This window comes from Crinia signifera, chromosome 3, assembly GCF_055691185.1.
Source record: "Crinia signifera chromosome 3, ASM5569118v1, whole genome shotgun sequence".
Lineage (NCBI taxonomy): Eukaryota > Metazoa > Chordata > Amphibia > Anura > Myobatrachidae > Crinia > Crinia signifera.
Window position 1 is genome coordinate 321,910,334 of NC_139219.1, and position 14,283 is coordinate 321,924,616.

General features: G+C 41.4%; 21 non-coding genes across 21 annotated transcripts; all 21 read right to left on the reverse strand.

Moving 5' to 3' along the window:
* Positions 1 to 52: 52 nt before the first annotated feature.
* Positions 53 to 124, reverse strand: TRNAA-UGC (transfer RNA alanine (anticodon UGC)). Its single transcript has one exon. It is a non-coding gene; the product is annotated as a tRNA-Ala (tRNA).
* A 448-nt stretch (positions 125 to 572) lies between these two features.
* On the reverse strand, positions 573 to 644 carry TRNAA-UGC (transfer RNA alanine (anticodon UGC)). Its single transcript has one exon. It is a non-coding gene; the product is annotated as a tRNA-Ala (tRNA).
* Positions 645 to 1,092: 448 nt separating this feature from the next.
* On the reverse strand, positions 1,093 to 1,164 carry TRNAA-UGC (transfer RNA alanine (anticodon UGC)). The gene has a single exon. It is a non-coding gene; the product is annotated as a tRNA-Ala (tRNA).
* Positions 1,165 to 2,124: 960 nt separating this feature from the next.
* Positions 2,125 to 2,196, reverse strand: TRNAA-CGC (transfer RNA alanine (anticodon CGC)). Its single transcript has one exon. It is a non-coding gene; the product is annotated as a tRNA-Ala (tRNA).
* Positions 2,197 to 2,644: 448 nt separating this feature from the next.
* TRNAA-UGC (transfer RNA alanine (anticodon UGC)) lies at positions 2,645 to 2,716 on the reverse strand. The gene has a single exon. It is a non-coding gene; the product is annotated as a tRNA-Ala (tRNA).
* A 448-nt stretch (positions 2,717 to 3,164) lies between these two features.
* TRNAA-UGC (transfer RNA alanine (anticodon UGC)) lies at positions 3,165 to 3,236 on the reverse strand. Its single transcript has one exon. It is a non-coding gene; the product is annotated as a tRNA-Ala (tRNA).
* A 448-nt stretch (positions 3,237 to 3,684) lies between these two features.
* Positions 3,685 to 3,756, reverse strand: TRNAA-UGC (transfer RNA alanine (anticodon UGC)). Its single transcript has one exon. It is a non-coding gene; the product is annotated as a tRNA-Ala (tRNA).
* A 1,781-nt stretch (positions 3,757 to 5,537) lies between these two features.
* Positions 5,538 to 5,609, reverse strand: TRNAA-UGC (transfer RNA alanine (anticodon UGC)). Its single transcript has one exon. It is a non-coding gene; the product is annotated as a tRNA-Ala (tRNA).
* A 448-nt stretch (positions 5,610 to 6,057) lies between these two features.
* On the reverse strand, positions 6,058 to 6,129 carry TRNAA-CGC (transfer RNA alanine (anticodon CGC)). Its single transcript has one exon. It is a non-coding gene; the product is annotated as a tRNA-Ala (tRNA).
* Positions 6,130 to 6,577: 448 nt separating this feature from the next.
* Positions 6,578 to 6,649, reverse strand: TRNAA-CGC (transfer RNA alanine (anticodon CGC)). Its single transcript has one exon. It is a non-coding gene; the product is annotated as a tRNA-Ala (tRNA).
* A 448-nt stretch (positions 6,650 to 7,097) lies between these two features.
* On the reverse strand, positions 7,098 to 7,169 carry TRNAA-UGC (transfer RNA alanine (anticodon UGC)). The gene has a single exon. It is a non-coding gene; the product is annotated as a tRNA-Ala (tRNA).
* Positions 7,170 to 7,617: 448 nt separating this feature from the next.
* TRNAA-UGC (transfer RNA alanine (anticodon UGC)) lies at positions 7,618 to 7,689 on the reverse strand. Its single transcript has one exon. It is a non-coding gene; the product is annotated as a tRNA-Ala (tRNA).
* A 503-nt stretch (positions 7,690 to 8,192) lies between these two features.
* On the reverse strand, positions 8,193 to 8,264 carry TRNAA-CGC (transfer RNA alanine (anticodon CGC)). The gene has a single exon. It is a non-coding gene; the product is annotated as a tRNA-Ala (tRNA).
* Positions 8,265 to 8,709: 445 nt separating this feature from the next.
* Positions 8,710 to 8,781, reverse strand: TRNAA-UGC (transfer RNA alanine (anticodon UGC)). Its single transcript has one exon. It is a non-coding gene; the product is annotated as a tRNA-Ala (tRNA).
* A 504-nt stretch (positions 8,782 to 9,285) lies between these two features.
* On the reverse strand, positions 9,286 to 9,357 carry TRNAA-UGC (transfer RNA alanine (anticodon UGC)). The gene has a single exon. It is a non-coding gene; the product is annotated as a tRNA-Ala (tRNA).
* Positions 9,358 to 9,807: 450 nt separating this feature from the next.
* Positions 9,808 to 9,879, reverse strand: TRNAA-UGC (transfer RNA alanine (anticodon UGC)). Its single transcript has one exon. It is a non-coding gene; the product is annotated as a tRNA-Ala (tRNA).
* Positions 9,880 to 10,327: 448 nt separating this feature from the next.
* TRNAA-CGC (transfer RNA alanine (anticodon CGC)) lies at positions 10,328 to 10,399 on the reverse strand. Its single transcript has one exon. It is a non-coding gene; the product is annotated as a tRNA-Ala (tRNA).
* Positions 10,400 to 10,851: 452 nt separating this feature from the next.
* Positions 10,852 to 10,923, reverse strand: TRNAA-UGC (transfer RNA alanine (anticodon UGC)). Its single transcript has one exon. It is a non-coding gene; the product is annotated as a tRNA-Ala (tRNA).
* A 448-nt stretch (positions 10,924 to 11,371) lies between these two features.
* Positions 11,372 to 11,443, reverse strand: TRNAA-CGC (transfer RNA alanine (anticodon CGC)). Its single transcript has one exon. It is a non-coding gene; the product is annotated as a tRNA-Ala (tRNA).
* Positions 11,444 to 11,895: 452 nt separating this feature from the next.
* Positions 11,896 to 11,967, reverse strand: TRNAA-UGC (transfer RNA alanine (anticodon UGC)). The gene has a single exon. It is a non-coding gene; the product is annotated as a tRNA-Ala (tRNA).
* Positions 11,968 to 12,415: 448 nt separating this feature from the next.
* On the reverse strand, positions 12,416 to 12,487 carry TRNAA-CGC (transfer RNA alanine (anticodon CGC)). The gene has a single exon. It is a non-coding gene; the product is annotated as a tRNA-Ala (tRNA).
* Between the last annotated feature and the right edge of the window lie 1,796 nt (positions 12,488 to 14,283).

Sequence of the window (14,283 nt, forward strand, 5' to 3'; positions counted from 1 at the left end):
TCTTTTGGAGAGGATGCATACAGTTAAGCAAGAATCTTGATTTTGCAAAAGATGGAGATGCCGGGGATTGAACCCAGGGCCTCATACATGCAAAGCATGCGCTCTACCACTGAGCTACATCCCCTGCGTTGAAAACATTTCGTGAGCAACTGTAGATTTTCAGTGTACTTAGGATCTGCGGCTTTCCAGGGTTCTAATGGTGTCTCTTAGAGTATGGAGCAATGATAATCATTATAACTTGCTAGAGGTTCAAAGACACCAGAGTGTCCACATCTGATAAGGATGCAAGTTAATGCCCATTCCACACTTTAGATTGCTGTAAGTCTTAACACGAGGCTGGTTTAGTATCAGAATCTCCTATTTTATATAATGAATAGCATTGATATTGATCAAGTGTTCAAAGTAGAGGACATTTTTATATTTAGTTTGATCAGCAGTATCATACCTTGGTAGAAAGACGCACAGGATGTATGCTATGACTGCCTACTGAGCATTGCAGAATAAGGCTTTTCAAGGCGTCTCTTTTGGAGAGGATGCATACAGTTAAGCAAGAATCTTGATTTTGCAAAAGATGGAGATGCCGGGGATTGAACCCGGGGCCTCATACATGCAAAGCATGCGCTCTACCACTGAGCTACATCCCCTGCGTTGAAAATGTTTCGTGAGCAACTGTAGATTTTCAGTGTACTCAGGATCTGCAACTTTCCAGGGTTCTAATGGTGTCTCTTAGAGTATGGAGCAATGATAATCATTATAACTTGCTAGAGGTTCAAAGACACCAGAGTTTCCACATCTGATAAGGATGCAAGTTAATGCCCATTCCACACTTTAGATTGCTGTAAGTCTTAACACGAGGCTGGTTTAGTATCAGAATCTCCTATCTTATATAATGAATGGCATTGATATTGATCAAGTGTTCAAAGTAGAGGACATTTTTATATTTAGTTTGATCAGCAGTATCATACCTTGGTAGAATGACGCACAGGATGTATGCTATGACTGCCTACTGAGCATTGCAGAATAAGGCTTTTCAAGGCGTCTGTTTTGAAAAGGATGCATACAGTTAAGCAAGAATCTTGATTTTGCTAAAGATGGAGATGCCGGGGATTGAACCCGGGGCCTCATACATGCAAAGCATGCGCTCTACCACTGAGCTACATCCCCTGCGTTGAAAACATTTTGTGAGCAACTGTAGATTTTCAGTGTACTCAGGATCTGCAACTTTCCAGGGTTCTAATGGTGTCTCTTAGAGTATGGAGCAATGATAATCATTATAACTTGCTAGAGGTTCAAAGACACCAGAGTGTCCACATCTGATAAGGATGCAAGTTAATGCCCATTCCACACTTTAGATTGCTGTAAGTCTTAACACGAGGCTGGTTTAGTATCAGAATCTCCTATCTTATATAATGAATGGCATTGATATTGATCAAGTGTTCAAAGTAGAGGACATTTTTATATTTAGTTTGATCAGCAGTATCATACCTTGGTAGAAAGACGCACAGGATGTATGCTATGACTGCCTACTGAGCATTGCAGAATAAGGCTTTTCAAGGCGTCTCTTTTGGAGAGGATGCATACAGTTAAGCAAGAATCTTGATTTTGCAAAAGATGGAGATGCCGGGGATTGAACCCGGGGCCTCATACATACATACATACCACTGAGCTACATCCCCTGCGTTGAAAATGTTTCGTGAGCAACTGTAGATTTTCAGTGTACTCAGGATCTGCAACTTTCCAGGGTTCTAATGGTGTCTCTTAGAGTATGGAGCAATGATAATCATTATAACTTGCTAGAGGTTCAAAGACACCAGAGTGTCCACATCTGATAAGGATGCAAGTTAATGCCCATTCCACACTTTAGATTGCTGTAAGTCTTAACACGAGGCTGGTTTAGTATCAGAATCTCCTATCTTATATAATGAATGGCATTGATATTGATCAAGTGTTCAAAGTAGAGGACATTTTTATATTTAGTTTGATCAGCAGTATCATACCTTGGTAGAAAGACGCACAGGATGTATGCTATGACTGCCTACTGAGCATTGCAGAATAAGGCTTTTCAAGGCGTCTCTTTTGGAGAGGATGCATACAGTTAAGCAAGAATCTTGATTTTGCAAAAGATGGAGATGCCGGGGATTGAACCCGGGGCCTCATACATGCGAAGCATGCGCTCTACCACTGAGCTACATCCCCTGCGTTGAAAATGTTTCGTGAGCAACTGTAGATTTTTAGTGTACTCAGGATCTGCGGCTTTCCAGGGTTCTAATGGTGTCTCTTAGAGTATGGAGCAATGATAATCATTATAACTTGCTAGAGGTTCAAAGACACCAGAGTGTCCACATCTGATAAGGATGCAAGTTAATGCCCATTCCACACTTTAGATTGCTGTAAGTCTTAACACGAGGCTGGTTTAGTATCAGAATCTCCTATCTTATATAATGAATGGCATTGATATTGATCAAGTGTTCAAAGTAGAGGACATTTTTATATTTAGTTTGATCAGCAGTATCATACCTTGGTAGAAAGACGCACAGGATGTATGCTATGACTGCCTACTGAGCATTGCAGAATAAGGCTTTTCAAGGCGTCTCTTTTGGAGAGGATGCATACAGTTAAGCAAGAATCTTGATTTTGCAAAAGATGGAGATGCCGGGGATTGAACCCAGGGCCTCATACATGCAAAGCATGCGCTCTACCACTGAGCTACATCCCCTGCGTTGAAAACATTTCGTGAGCAACTGTAGATTTTCAGTGTACTCAGGATCTGCAACTTTCCAGGGTTCTAATGGTGTCTCTTAGAGTATGGAGCAATGATAATCATTATAACTTGCTAGAGGTTCAAAGACACCAGAGTGTCCACATCTGATAAGGATGCAAGTTAATGCCCATTCCACACTTTAGATTGCTGTAAGTCTTAACACGAGGCTGGTTTAGTATCAGAATCTCCTATCTTATATAATGAATGGCATTGATATTGATCAAGTGTTCAAAGTAGAGGACATTTTTATATTTAGTTTGATCAGCAGTATCATACCTTGGTAGAAAGACGCACAGAATGTATGCTATGACTGCCTACTGAGCATTGCAGAATAAGGCTTTTCAAGGCGTCTCTTTTGGAGAGGATGCATACAGTTAAGCAAGAATCTTGATTTTGCAAAAGATGGAGATGCCGGGGATTGAACCCGGGGCCTCATACATGCAAAGCATGCGCTCTACCACTGAGCTACATCCCCTGCGTTGAAAACGTTTCGTGAGCAACTGTAGATTTTCAGTGTACTTAGGATCTGCGGCTTTCCAGGGTTCTAATGGTGTCTCTTAGAGTATGGAGCAATGATAATCATTATAACTTGCTAGAGGTTCAAAGACACCAGAGTGTCCACATCTGATAAGGATGCAAGTTAATGCCCATTCCACACTTTAGATTGCTGTAAGTCTTAACACGAGGCTGGTTTAGTATCAGAATCTCCTATTTTATATAATGAATGGCATTGATATTGATCAAGTGTTCAAAGTAGAGGACATTTTTATATTTAGTTTGATCAGCAGTATCATACCTTGGTAGAAAGACGCACAGGATGTATGCTATGACTGCCTACTGAGCATTGCAGAATAAGGCTTTTCAAGGCGTCTCTTTTGGAGAGGATGCATACAGTTAAGCAAGAATCTTGATTTTGCAAAAGATGGAGATGCCGGGGATTGAACCCGGGGCCTCATACATGCAAAGCATGCGCTCTACCACTGAGCTACATCCCCTGCGTTGAAAATGTTTCGTGAGCAACTGTAGATTTTCAGTGTACTCAGGATCTGCAACTTTCCAGGGTTCTAATGGTGTCTCTTAGAGTATGGAGCAATGATAATCATTATAACTTGCTAGAGGTTCAAAGACACCAGAGTTTCCACATCTGATAAGGATGCAAGTTAATGCCCATTCCACACTTTAGATTGCTGTAAGTCTTAACACGAGGCTGGTTTAGTATCAGAATCTCCTATCTTATATAATGAATGGCATTGATATTGATCAAGTGTTCAAAGTAGTAGTAGTAGTAGTAGTACGTTTATTTATAAGGCGCCACAAAGTGTCCGCAGCGCCGTACATAGCAAAAAAAAAAAAAAAAAATTACAAGGTAACGTACAGGGTGTGTAGAAAGATACAGTATAAATAGCGGTATAGCTGGTAGAACTAAAATCAGCATCAGTTCAGAAGTAGGTGTCAAAATAGTCAAGGAGACCGAAGATGAAGTAGAGGAAGGGAAGAACAGGACAGGAGCACAGGTGAGGTAATATGGTAGGGTGAGTACGTGAGGAAGGAGGGCCCTGCTCATAAGAGTTAACATACTAAAAATAGGTGGGTGGACGAACGAAATACAATAGGATAAGTAGGAACGGAGGGGAACGGAGGCAGGATAGGAGGATCAAAAGAGGTTAGGAGGAGGGATAGGCTAGTCGAAAAAAGTGGGTTTTGAGGGAGCGCTTGAAGGAGGTAAGGGAATCAGATAGCCTGATGGGTGGCGGGAGGTTGTTCCAGTGCAGGGGGGCAGCGCGAGAGAAATCTTGGACACGGGAGTGGGAGGAGGTGATTAGGTGAGAGGTCAGTCGGCGGTCAGCGATGGAGCGAAGAGGACGGGAGGGAGTGTGGATAGAGATCAGTGAAGAGAGGTAGGGAGCTGTGGAGGAGGAGAGAGCCTTGTAGGTGGTGGTGAGGAGTTTAAAGAGAACTCGGAAAGGAATGGGGAGCCAGTGAAGAGATAAACAGAGGGGGGAGGCGGAGGTAGAGCGGTGGGAGAGGAAGATGAGCCTAGCAGCAGCGTTAAGAATGGATTGGAGAGGTGCGAGGCGGGTGAGAGGTAGCCCAGAGAGAAGGATGTTGCAGTAGTCAAGGCGGGAGATGACAAGAGAGTGAATGAGAATTTTGATCGCGTCAGTGGAGAGGAATGGTCTGATGCGTGAGATGTTGCGTAGGTGAAAGCGGCAAGACTGTGAGAGAGCACGAATGTGGGGGGTGAAAGAGAGGGAGGAGTCAATGATGACACCGAGGCAGCGCGTTTGGTCGGTGGACGTGATCTCAGTTTCACCAATGCTGATGGAGATAGTGGGAGAAGAGGGGATGTTCGGGGGATGGAAGATTAGAAGTTCAGTTTTAGCCATGTTTAGTTTCAGGAAGCGTTGGGTCATCCAGGCTGAGATGGCCGTGAGGCATTCGGAGACCTTGGACAGAAGTGATGGGGATAAGTCGGGGGAGGAGAGATAGATTAGGGTATCATCAGCATAAAGGTGGTAATGAAAACCATAGGAGCTGATGAGGGTGCCCAGAGAGGTGGTGTAGAGGGAGAAGAGGAGAGGGCCAAGGACTGACCCTTGGGGAAAGTAGAGGACATTTTTATATTTAGTTTGATCAGCAGTATCATACCTTGGTAGAATGACGCACAGGATGTATGCTATGACTGCCTACTGAGCATTGCAGAATAAGGCTTTTCAAGGCGTCTGTTTTGAAAAGGATGCATACAGTTAAGCAAGAATCTTGATTTTGCTAAAGATGGAGATGCCGGGGATTGAACCCGGGGCCTCATACATGCAAAGCATGCGCTCTACCACTGAGCTACATCCCCTGCGTTGAAAACATTTTGTGAGCAACTGTAGATTTTCAGTGTACTCAGGATCTGCAACTTTCCAGGGTTCTAATGGTGTCTCTTAGAGTATGGAGCAATGATAATCATTATAACTTGCTAGAGGTTCAAAGACACCAGAGTGCCCACATCTGATGAGGATGGAAGATAATGCCCATTCCACACTTTAGATTGCTGTAAGTCTTAACACGAGGCTGGTTTAGTATCAGAATCTCCTATCTTATATAATGAATGGCATTGATATTGATCAAGTGTTCAAAGTAGAGGACATTTTTATATTTAGTTTGATCAGCAGTATCATACCTTGGTAGAAAGACGCACAGGATGTATGCTATGACTGCCTACTGAGCATTGCAGAATAAGGCTTTTCAAGGCGTCTCTTTTGGAGAGGATGCATACAGTTAAGCAAGAATCTTGACTTTGCAAAAGGTGGAGATGCCGGGGATTGAACCCGGGGCCTCATACATGCGAAGCATGCGCTCTACCACTGAGCTACATCCCCTGCGTTGAAAATGTTTCGTGAGCAACTGTAGATTTTCAGTGTACTCGGGATCTGCGACTTTCCAGGGTTCTTATGGTGTCTCTTAGAGTATGGAGCAATGATAATCATTATAACTTGCTAGAGGTTCAAAGACACCAGAGTGCCCACATCTGATGAGGATGGAAGATAATGCCCATTCCACACTTTAGATTGCTGTAAGTCTTAACACGAGGCTGGTTTAGTATCAGAATCTCCTATCTTATATAATGAATGGCATTGATATTGATCAAGTGTTCAAAGTAGAGGACATTTTTATATTTAGTTTGATCAGCAGTATCATACCTTGGTAGAAAGACGCACAGGATGTATGCTATGACTGCCTACTGAGCATTGCAGAATAAGGCTTTTCAAGGCGTCTCTTTTGGAGAGGATGCATACAGTTAAGCAAGAATCTTGATTTTGCAAAAGATGGAGATGCCGGGGATTGAACCCGGGGCCTCATACATGCGAAGCATGCGCTCTACCACTGAGCTACATCCCCTGCGTTGAAAATGTTTTGTGAGCAACTGTAGATTTTCAGTGTACTCAGGATCTGCGACTTTCCAGGGTTCTAATGGTGTCTCTTAGAGTATGGAGCAATGATAATCATTATAACTTGCTAGAGGTTCAAAGACACCAGAGTGTCCACATCTGATAAGGATGCAAGTTAATGCTCATTCCACACTTTAGATTGCTGTAAGTCTTAACACGAGGCTGGTTTAGTATCAGAATCTCCTATCTTATATAATGAATGGCATTGATATTGATCAAGTGTTCAAAGTAGAGAACATTTTTATATTTAGTTTGATCAGCAGTATCATACCTTGGTAGAAAGACGCACAGGATGTATGCTATGACTGCCTACTGAGCATTGCAGAATAAGGCTTTTCAAGGCGTCTCTTTTGGAGAGGATGCATACAGTTAAGCAAGAATCTTGATTTTGCAAAAGATGGAGATGCCGGGGATTGAACCCAGGGCCTCATACATGCAAAGCATGCGCTCTACCACTGAGCTACATCCCCTGCGTTGAAAATGTTTCGTGAGCAACTGTAGATTTTCAGTGTACTCAGGATCTGCGACTTTCCAGGGTTCTAATGGTGTCTCTTAGAGTATGGAGCAATGATAATCATTATAACTTGCTAGAGGTTCAAAGACACCAGAGTGTCCACATCTGATAAGGATGCAAGTTAATGCCCATTCCACACTTTAGATTGCTGTAAGTCTTAACACGAGGCTGGTTTAGTATCAGAATCTCCTATCTTATATAATGAATGGCATTGATATTGATCAAGTGTTCAAAGTAGAGGACATTTTTATATTTAGTTTGATCAGCAGTATCATACCTTGGTAGAAAGACGCACAGGATGTATGCTATGACTGCCTACTGAGCATTGCAGAATAAGGCTTTTCAAGGCGTCTCTTTTGGAGAGGATGCATACAGTTAAGCAAGAATCCTGATTTTGCAAAAGATGGAGATGCTGGGGATTGAACCCGGGGCATCATACATGCAAAGCATGCGCTCTACCACTGAGCTACATCCCCTACATTGAAAAAGTTTCTTGAGCAAAACATTATGGGGGAAATATACTAAGATGTGAGTTGTGTTTCACATTGAATGTTGCTATGGGCAACCTATCAGAAACTACTTCTAATTTTTTTAACACCTACTAGAAGAAATTAGATAGTATCTGCCTGGTTGTCCATAGCAAAATCCCTTGTGAAATACAACTCACATCTTAGTAAATTTCCCTCTATATGTTTTATATCAAATTCCAAACCCATCCTCCAGTCTGCCCAATGTATTTAAAGATATCTTTTGTTCTTAAGAAATTAGTTTTGTTAAATTATTCGATTGTAATTAAACTTTGCTCATTAATTTAAAGTGCAATCATTCATATTTTTCATTCTTAAATTACTTTTGTTAAATTATTCGATTGTAATTAAACTTTGTTCATCAATTTAGAGTGCAATCATTCATTTGTTGGTCTCTTGCTCTTTTGGAGAGGATACATACAGTTAAGTAAGAATCTTGACTTTGCAAAATGTGGAGATGCCGGGGATTGAACCCGGGGCCTCATACATGCGAAGCATGCGCTCTACCACTGAGCTACATCCCCTGCGTTGAAAATGTATTGTGAGCAACTGTAGATTTTCAGTGTACTCAGGATCTGCGACTTTCCAGGGTTCTAATGGTGTCCCTTAGAGTATGGAGCAATGATAATCATTATAACTTGCTAGAGGTTCAAAGACACCAGAGTGTCCACATCTGATAAGGATGCAAGTTAATGCCCATTCCACACTTTAGATTGCTGTAAGTCTTAACACGAGGCTGGTTTAGTATCAGAATCTCCTATCTTATATAATGAATGGCATTGATATTGAACAAGTGTTCAAAGTAGAGGACATTTTTATATATATAGTTTGATCAGCAGTATCATACCTTGGTAGAAAGACGCACAGGATGTATGCTATGACTGCCTACTGAGCATTGCAGAATAAGGCTTTTCAAGGTGTCTCTTTTGGAGAGGATGCATTAAGCAAGAATCTTGATTTTGCAAAAGGTGGAGATGCCGGGGATTGAACCCGGGGCCTCATACATGCAAAGCATGCGCTCTACCACTGAGCTACATCCCCTACATTGAAAAAGTTTCTTGAGCAAAACATTATGGGGGAAATATACTAAGAATGTGAGTTGTGTTTCACATTGAATGTTGCTATGGGCAACCTATCAGAAACTACTTCTCATTTTTTTAACACCTACTAGAAGAAAATAGATAGTATCTGCCTGGTTGTCCATAGCAAAATCCCTTGTGAAATACAACTCACATCTTAGTAAATTTCCCTCTATATGTTTTATATCAAATTCCAAACCCATCCTCCTGTCTGCCCAATGTATTTAAAGATATCTTTTGTTCTTAAGAAATTAGTTTTGTTAAATTATTCGATTGTAATTAAACTTTGCTCATTAATTTAAAGTGCAATCATTCATATTTTTCATTCTTAAATTACTTTTGTTAAATTATTCAATTGTGATTAAACTTTGTTCATCAATTTAGAGTGCAATCATTCATTTGTTGGTCTCTTGCTCTTTTGGAGAGGATACATACAGTTAAGTAAGAATCTTGACTTTGCAAAAGGTGGAGATGCCGGGGATTGAACCCGGGGCCTCATACATGCAAAGCATGCGCTCTACCACTGAGCTACATCCCCTGCGTTGAAAATGTTTCGTGAGCAACTGTAGATTTTCAGTGTACTCAGGATCTGCGACTTTCCAGGTTTCTAATGGTGTCTCTTAGAGTATGGAGCAATGATAATCATTATAACTTGCTAGAGGTTCAAAGACACCAGAGTGCCCACATCTGATAAGGATGGAAGTTAATGCCCATTCCACACTTTAGATTGCTGTAAGTCTTAACACGAGGCTGGTTTAGTATCAGAATCTCCTATCTTATATAATGAATGGCATTGATATTGAACAAGTGTTCAAAGTAGAGGACATTTTTATATATATAGTTTGATCAGCAGTATCATACCTTGGTAGAAAGACGCACAGGATGTATGCTATGACTGCCTACTGAGCATTGCAGAATAAGGCTTTTCAAGGCGTCTCTTTTGGAGAGGATGCATACAGTTAAGAAAAAATCTTGACTTTGCAAAAGGTGGAGATGCCGGGGATTGAACCCGGGGCCTCATACATGCAAAGCATGCGCTCTACCACTGAGCTACATCCCCTGCGTTGAAAATGTTTCGTGAGCAACTGTAGATTTTCAGTGTACTCAGGATCTGCGACTTTCCAGGTTTCTTATGGTGTCTCTTAGAGTATGGAGCAATGATAATCATTATAACTTGCTAGAGGTTCAAAGACACCAGAGTGCCCACATCTGATAAGGATGGAAGTTAATGCCCATTCCACACTTTAGATTGCTGTAAGTCTTAACACGAGGCTGGTTTAGTATCAGAATCTCCTATCTTATATAATGAATGGCATTGATATTGATCAAGTGTTCAAAGTAGAGGACATTTTTATATTTAGTTTGATCAGCAGTATCATACCTTGGTAGAAAGACGCACAGGATGTATGCTATGACTGCCTACTGAGCATTGCAGAATAAGGCTTTTCAAGGCGTCTCTTTTGGAGAGGATGCATACAGTTAAGCAAGAATCTTGATTTTGCAAAAGATGGAGATGCCGGGGATTGAACCCGGGGCCTCATACATGCGAAGCATGCGCTCTACCACTGAGCTACATCCCCTGCGTTGAAAAAAATTTTTGTGAGCAACTGTAGATTTTCAGTGTACTCAGGATCTGCGACTTTCCAGGGTTCTAATGGTGTCTCTTAGAGTATGGAGCAATGATAATCATTATAACTTGCTAGAGGTTCAAAGACACCAGAGTGTCCACATCTGATAAGGATGCAAGTTAATGCCCATTCCACACTTTAGATTGCTGTAAGTCTTAACACGAGGCTGGTTTAGTATCAGAATCTCCTATCTTATATAATGAATGGCATTGATATTGAACAAGTGTTCAAAGTAGAGGACATTTTTATATATATAGTTTGATCAGCAGTATCATACCTTGGTAGAAAGACGCACAGGATGTATGCTATGACTGCCTACTGAGCATTGCAGAATAAGGCTTTTCAAGGCGTCTCTTTTGGAGAGGATGCATACAGTTAAGCAAGAATCTTGATTTTGCAAAAGATGGAGATGCCGGGGATTGAACCCGGGGCCTCATACATGCAAAGCATGCGCTCTACCACTGAGCTACATCCCCTGCGTTGAAAATGTTTTGTGAGCAACTGTAGATTTTCAGTGTACTCAGGATCTGCGACTTTCCAGGGTTCTAATGGTGTCTCTTAGAGTATGGTGCAATGATAATCATTATAACTTGCTAGAGGTTCAAAGACACCAGAGTGTCCACATCTGATAAGGATGCGAGTTAATGCCCATTCCACACTTTAGATTGCTGTAAGTCTTAACACGAGGCTGGTTTAGTATCAGAATCTCCTATCTTATATAATGAATGGCATTGATATTGATCAAGTGTTCAAAGTAGAGGACATTTTTATATTTAGTTTGATCAGCAGTATCATACCTTGGTAGAAAGACGCACAGGATGTATGCTATGACTGCCTACTGAGCATTGCAGAATAAGGCTTTTCAAGGCGTCTCTTTTGGAGAGGATGCATACAGTTAAGCAAGAATCTTGATTTTGCAAAAGATGGAGATGCCGGGGATTGAACCCGGGGCCTCATACATGCGAAGCATGCGCTCTACCACTGAGCTACATCCCCTGCGTTGAAAAAATTTTTTGTGAGCAACTGTAGATTTTCAGTGTACTCAGGATCTGCGACTTTCCAGGGTTCTAATGGTGTCTCTTAGAGTATGGAGCAATGATAATCATTATAACTTGCTAGAGGTTCAAAGACACCAGAGTGTCCACATCTGATAAGGATGCAAGTTAATGCCCATTCCACACTTTAGATTGCTGTAAGTCTTAACACGAGGCTGGTTTAGTATCAGAATCTCCTATCTTATATAATGAATGGCATTGATATTGAACAAGTGTTCAAAGTAGAGGACATTTTTATATATATAGTTTGATCAGCAGTATCATACCTTGGTAGAAAGACGCACAGGATGTATGCTATGACTGCCTACTGAGCATTGCAGAATAAGGCTTTTCAAGGCGTCTCTTTTGGAGAGGATGCATACAGTTAAGCAAGAATCTTGATTTTGCAAAAGATGGAGATGCCGGGGATTGAACCCGGGGCCTCATACATGCAAAGCATGCGCTCTACCACTGAGCTACATCCCCTGCGTTGAAAATGTTTTGTGAGCAACTGTAGATTTTCAGTGTACTCAGGATCTGCGACTTTCCAGGGTTCTAATGGTGTCTCTTAGAGTATGGTGCAATGATAATCATTATAACTTGCTAGAGGTTCAAAGACACCAGAGTGTCCACATCTGATAAGGATGCGAGTTAATGCCCATTCCACACTTTAGATTGCTGTAAGTCTTAACACGAGGCTGGTTTAGTATCAGAATCTCCTATCTTATATAATGAATGGCATTGATATTGATCAAGTGTTCAAAGTAGAGGACATTTTTATATTTAGTTTGATCAGCAGTATCATACCTTGTTAGAAAGACGCACAGGATGTATGCTATGACTGCCTACTGAGCATTGCAGAATAAGGCTTTTCAAGGCGTCTCTTTTGGAGAGGATGCATACAGTTAAGCAAGAATCTTGATTTTGCAAAAGATGGAGATGCCGGGGATTGAACCCGGGGCCTCATACATGCGAAGCATGCGCTCTACCACTGAGCTACATCCCCTGCGTTGAAAAAATTTTTTGTGAGCAACTGTAGATTTTCAGTGTACTCAGGATCTGCGACTTTCCAGGGTTCTAATGGTGTCTCTTAGAGTATGGAGCAATGATAATCATTATTACTTGCTAGAGGTTCAAAGACGGGGTTTTTTTGGGGGAGGGGGATCTGGGAGAAGGTCCGCGCACAAGTTGCACCCTTTAATCAGAGTATTATGTGAGCAAATAGGTATTAGTGTATAGTCCACAATCTCAAAAGGTTATTTTAGAATAAAGAATAACTCATGTGGAGGTGCTCCCCTGAGAGTAAAATGTACAGATAAGAAAAGGGGGGAAGAAAAAGTACTCTCCTTTGTTTGGGGGCACGCTTTTATAGAAAATTTGTATTGAATAATGGTTTAATTTAAAACGTAGCTTTTATTAGAATATTTAGTAAAAAAGTGGTTTGAAGACAATAACAAACACGAACAGATTACACATAACAAATAGAATTGGTTGTAACAACCAATACAGACGGCTCAAAAGAGAGAGTCCCGTCTCCAAAATGCTGACGTTTGAGATAGAAATTTAAGTACCAGTACTACCTGAATAAATGTAGAATAGACCTAATTAGTAATATAACCTTCAATGGGTGGGTCTATTAATACTGGTGTATATCTCAAAAAAGATTAATTATATGCGAAAATAGAAAAAAACATTAATTTCGGTTCACACCAATTTATTGTATGGTGTGTACCCACATGCACATTTCAGGAAGAAGATAATTTACAATTTTTTAACACAAATTAATCCTGAATTTTAATGCAAGCAGTAAAGCGGTGACAGCCACAATTGTAACAAATGTCTCATTAAATGGAATCAGAATATATTCGTAACATCTCAGTCTCTGATTAATGTAGTCAGATATTGGGCAAAAAAAGGGGTGATAAAGTTTATGAGCGTCTGCTTTCCCTTGCCCCCGGACAAGGTGCCCTGTTGGTGAAATACCAGAGCAGGGTCTAGCCGAGACCCAAGGGGTAGGGTTGAGAGTGCTGCTGAAAGAAAAGTGTTTAAAAGTAAAGTTTAGAATGTGACAAGAGACGGTTTATATCCGGTGGATTATAGTAGGCTGCTGCTTCCCATTTGTCAAAACATTGTTGGGAAGTGAGCGGTACACACCACCAGATAACGTTAGGGGATAGTAAGGGATAACTCCCACTCCTTCATGCAGGAAGTATGGTGCCCTGTTGCGCAAAGACAGTGCAGGGTCCTGCCAAATCCTGCATGTAGTATGTGGGGAATCCCTGGGAGGTATGTCAAGAAGACAAAGAGTAAAAAAATATTAGATATGTTGCCGTCAGATGGTGCAGGCTGACATTTACATAAATTAAGTGCAATGTATACCGCCCATATAGTTAAGACACTTGTTCCTCAATGGTAAACAATAAACATTTGTTTTGCCTGGAAATAACTTATGGAGAGACAAATACAGTCACAGTGGCTGTGATAGATTAATTGTGCCACTCGGCGGTGGCTATAGTAATCCTGGTCGGTGTGGCTAGCACCGCTTACCCGCCTGCAGGAGGGCTCCGAGTCCTCCGTGAGCCCTCAGCATGTGTCCTGAGCAGCGCGTATAACGGCGTCTCTGTCAGCCGGCGCCTCAGGTATCAAAATGAGCAGACAGCTGTTTCGCCAAGGAGCTTCGTCAGTGCTGACGTGTAGGTCCCACGTCAGGGTATTAAATAGCTGCCCATGTTATTGGTTAATGCTAATGGGCGTTTGTATCATGATTATGTGTTTGTGTGGCTTTGTGGCAGTGTAATAATT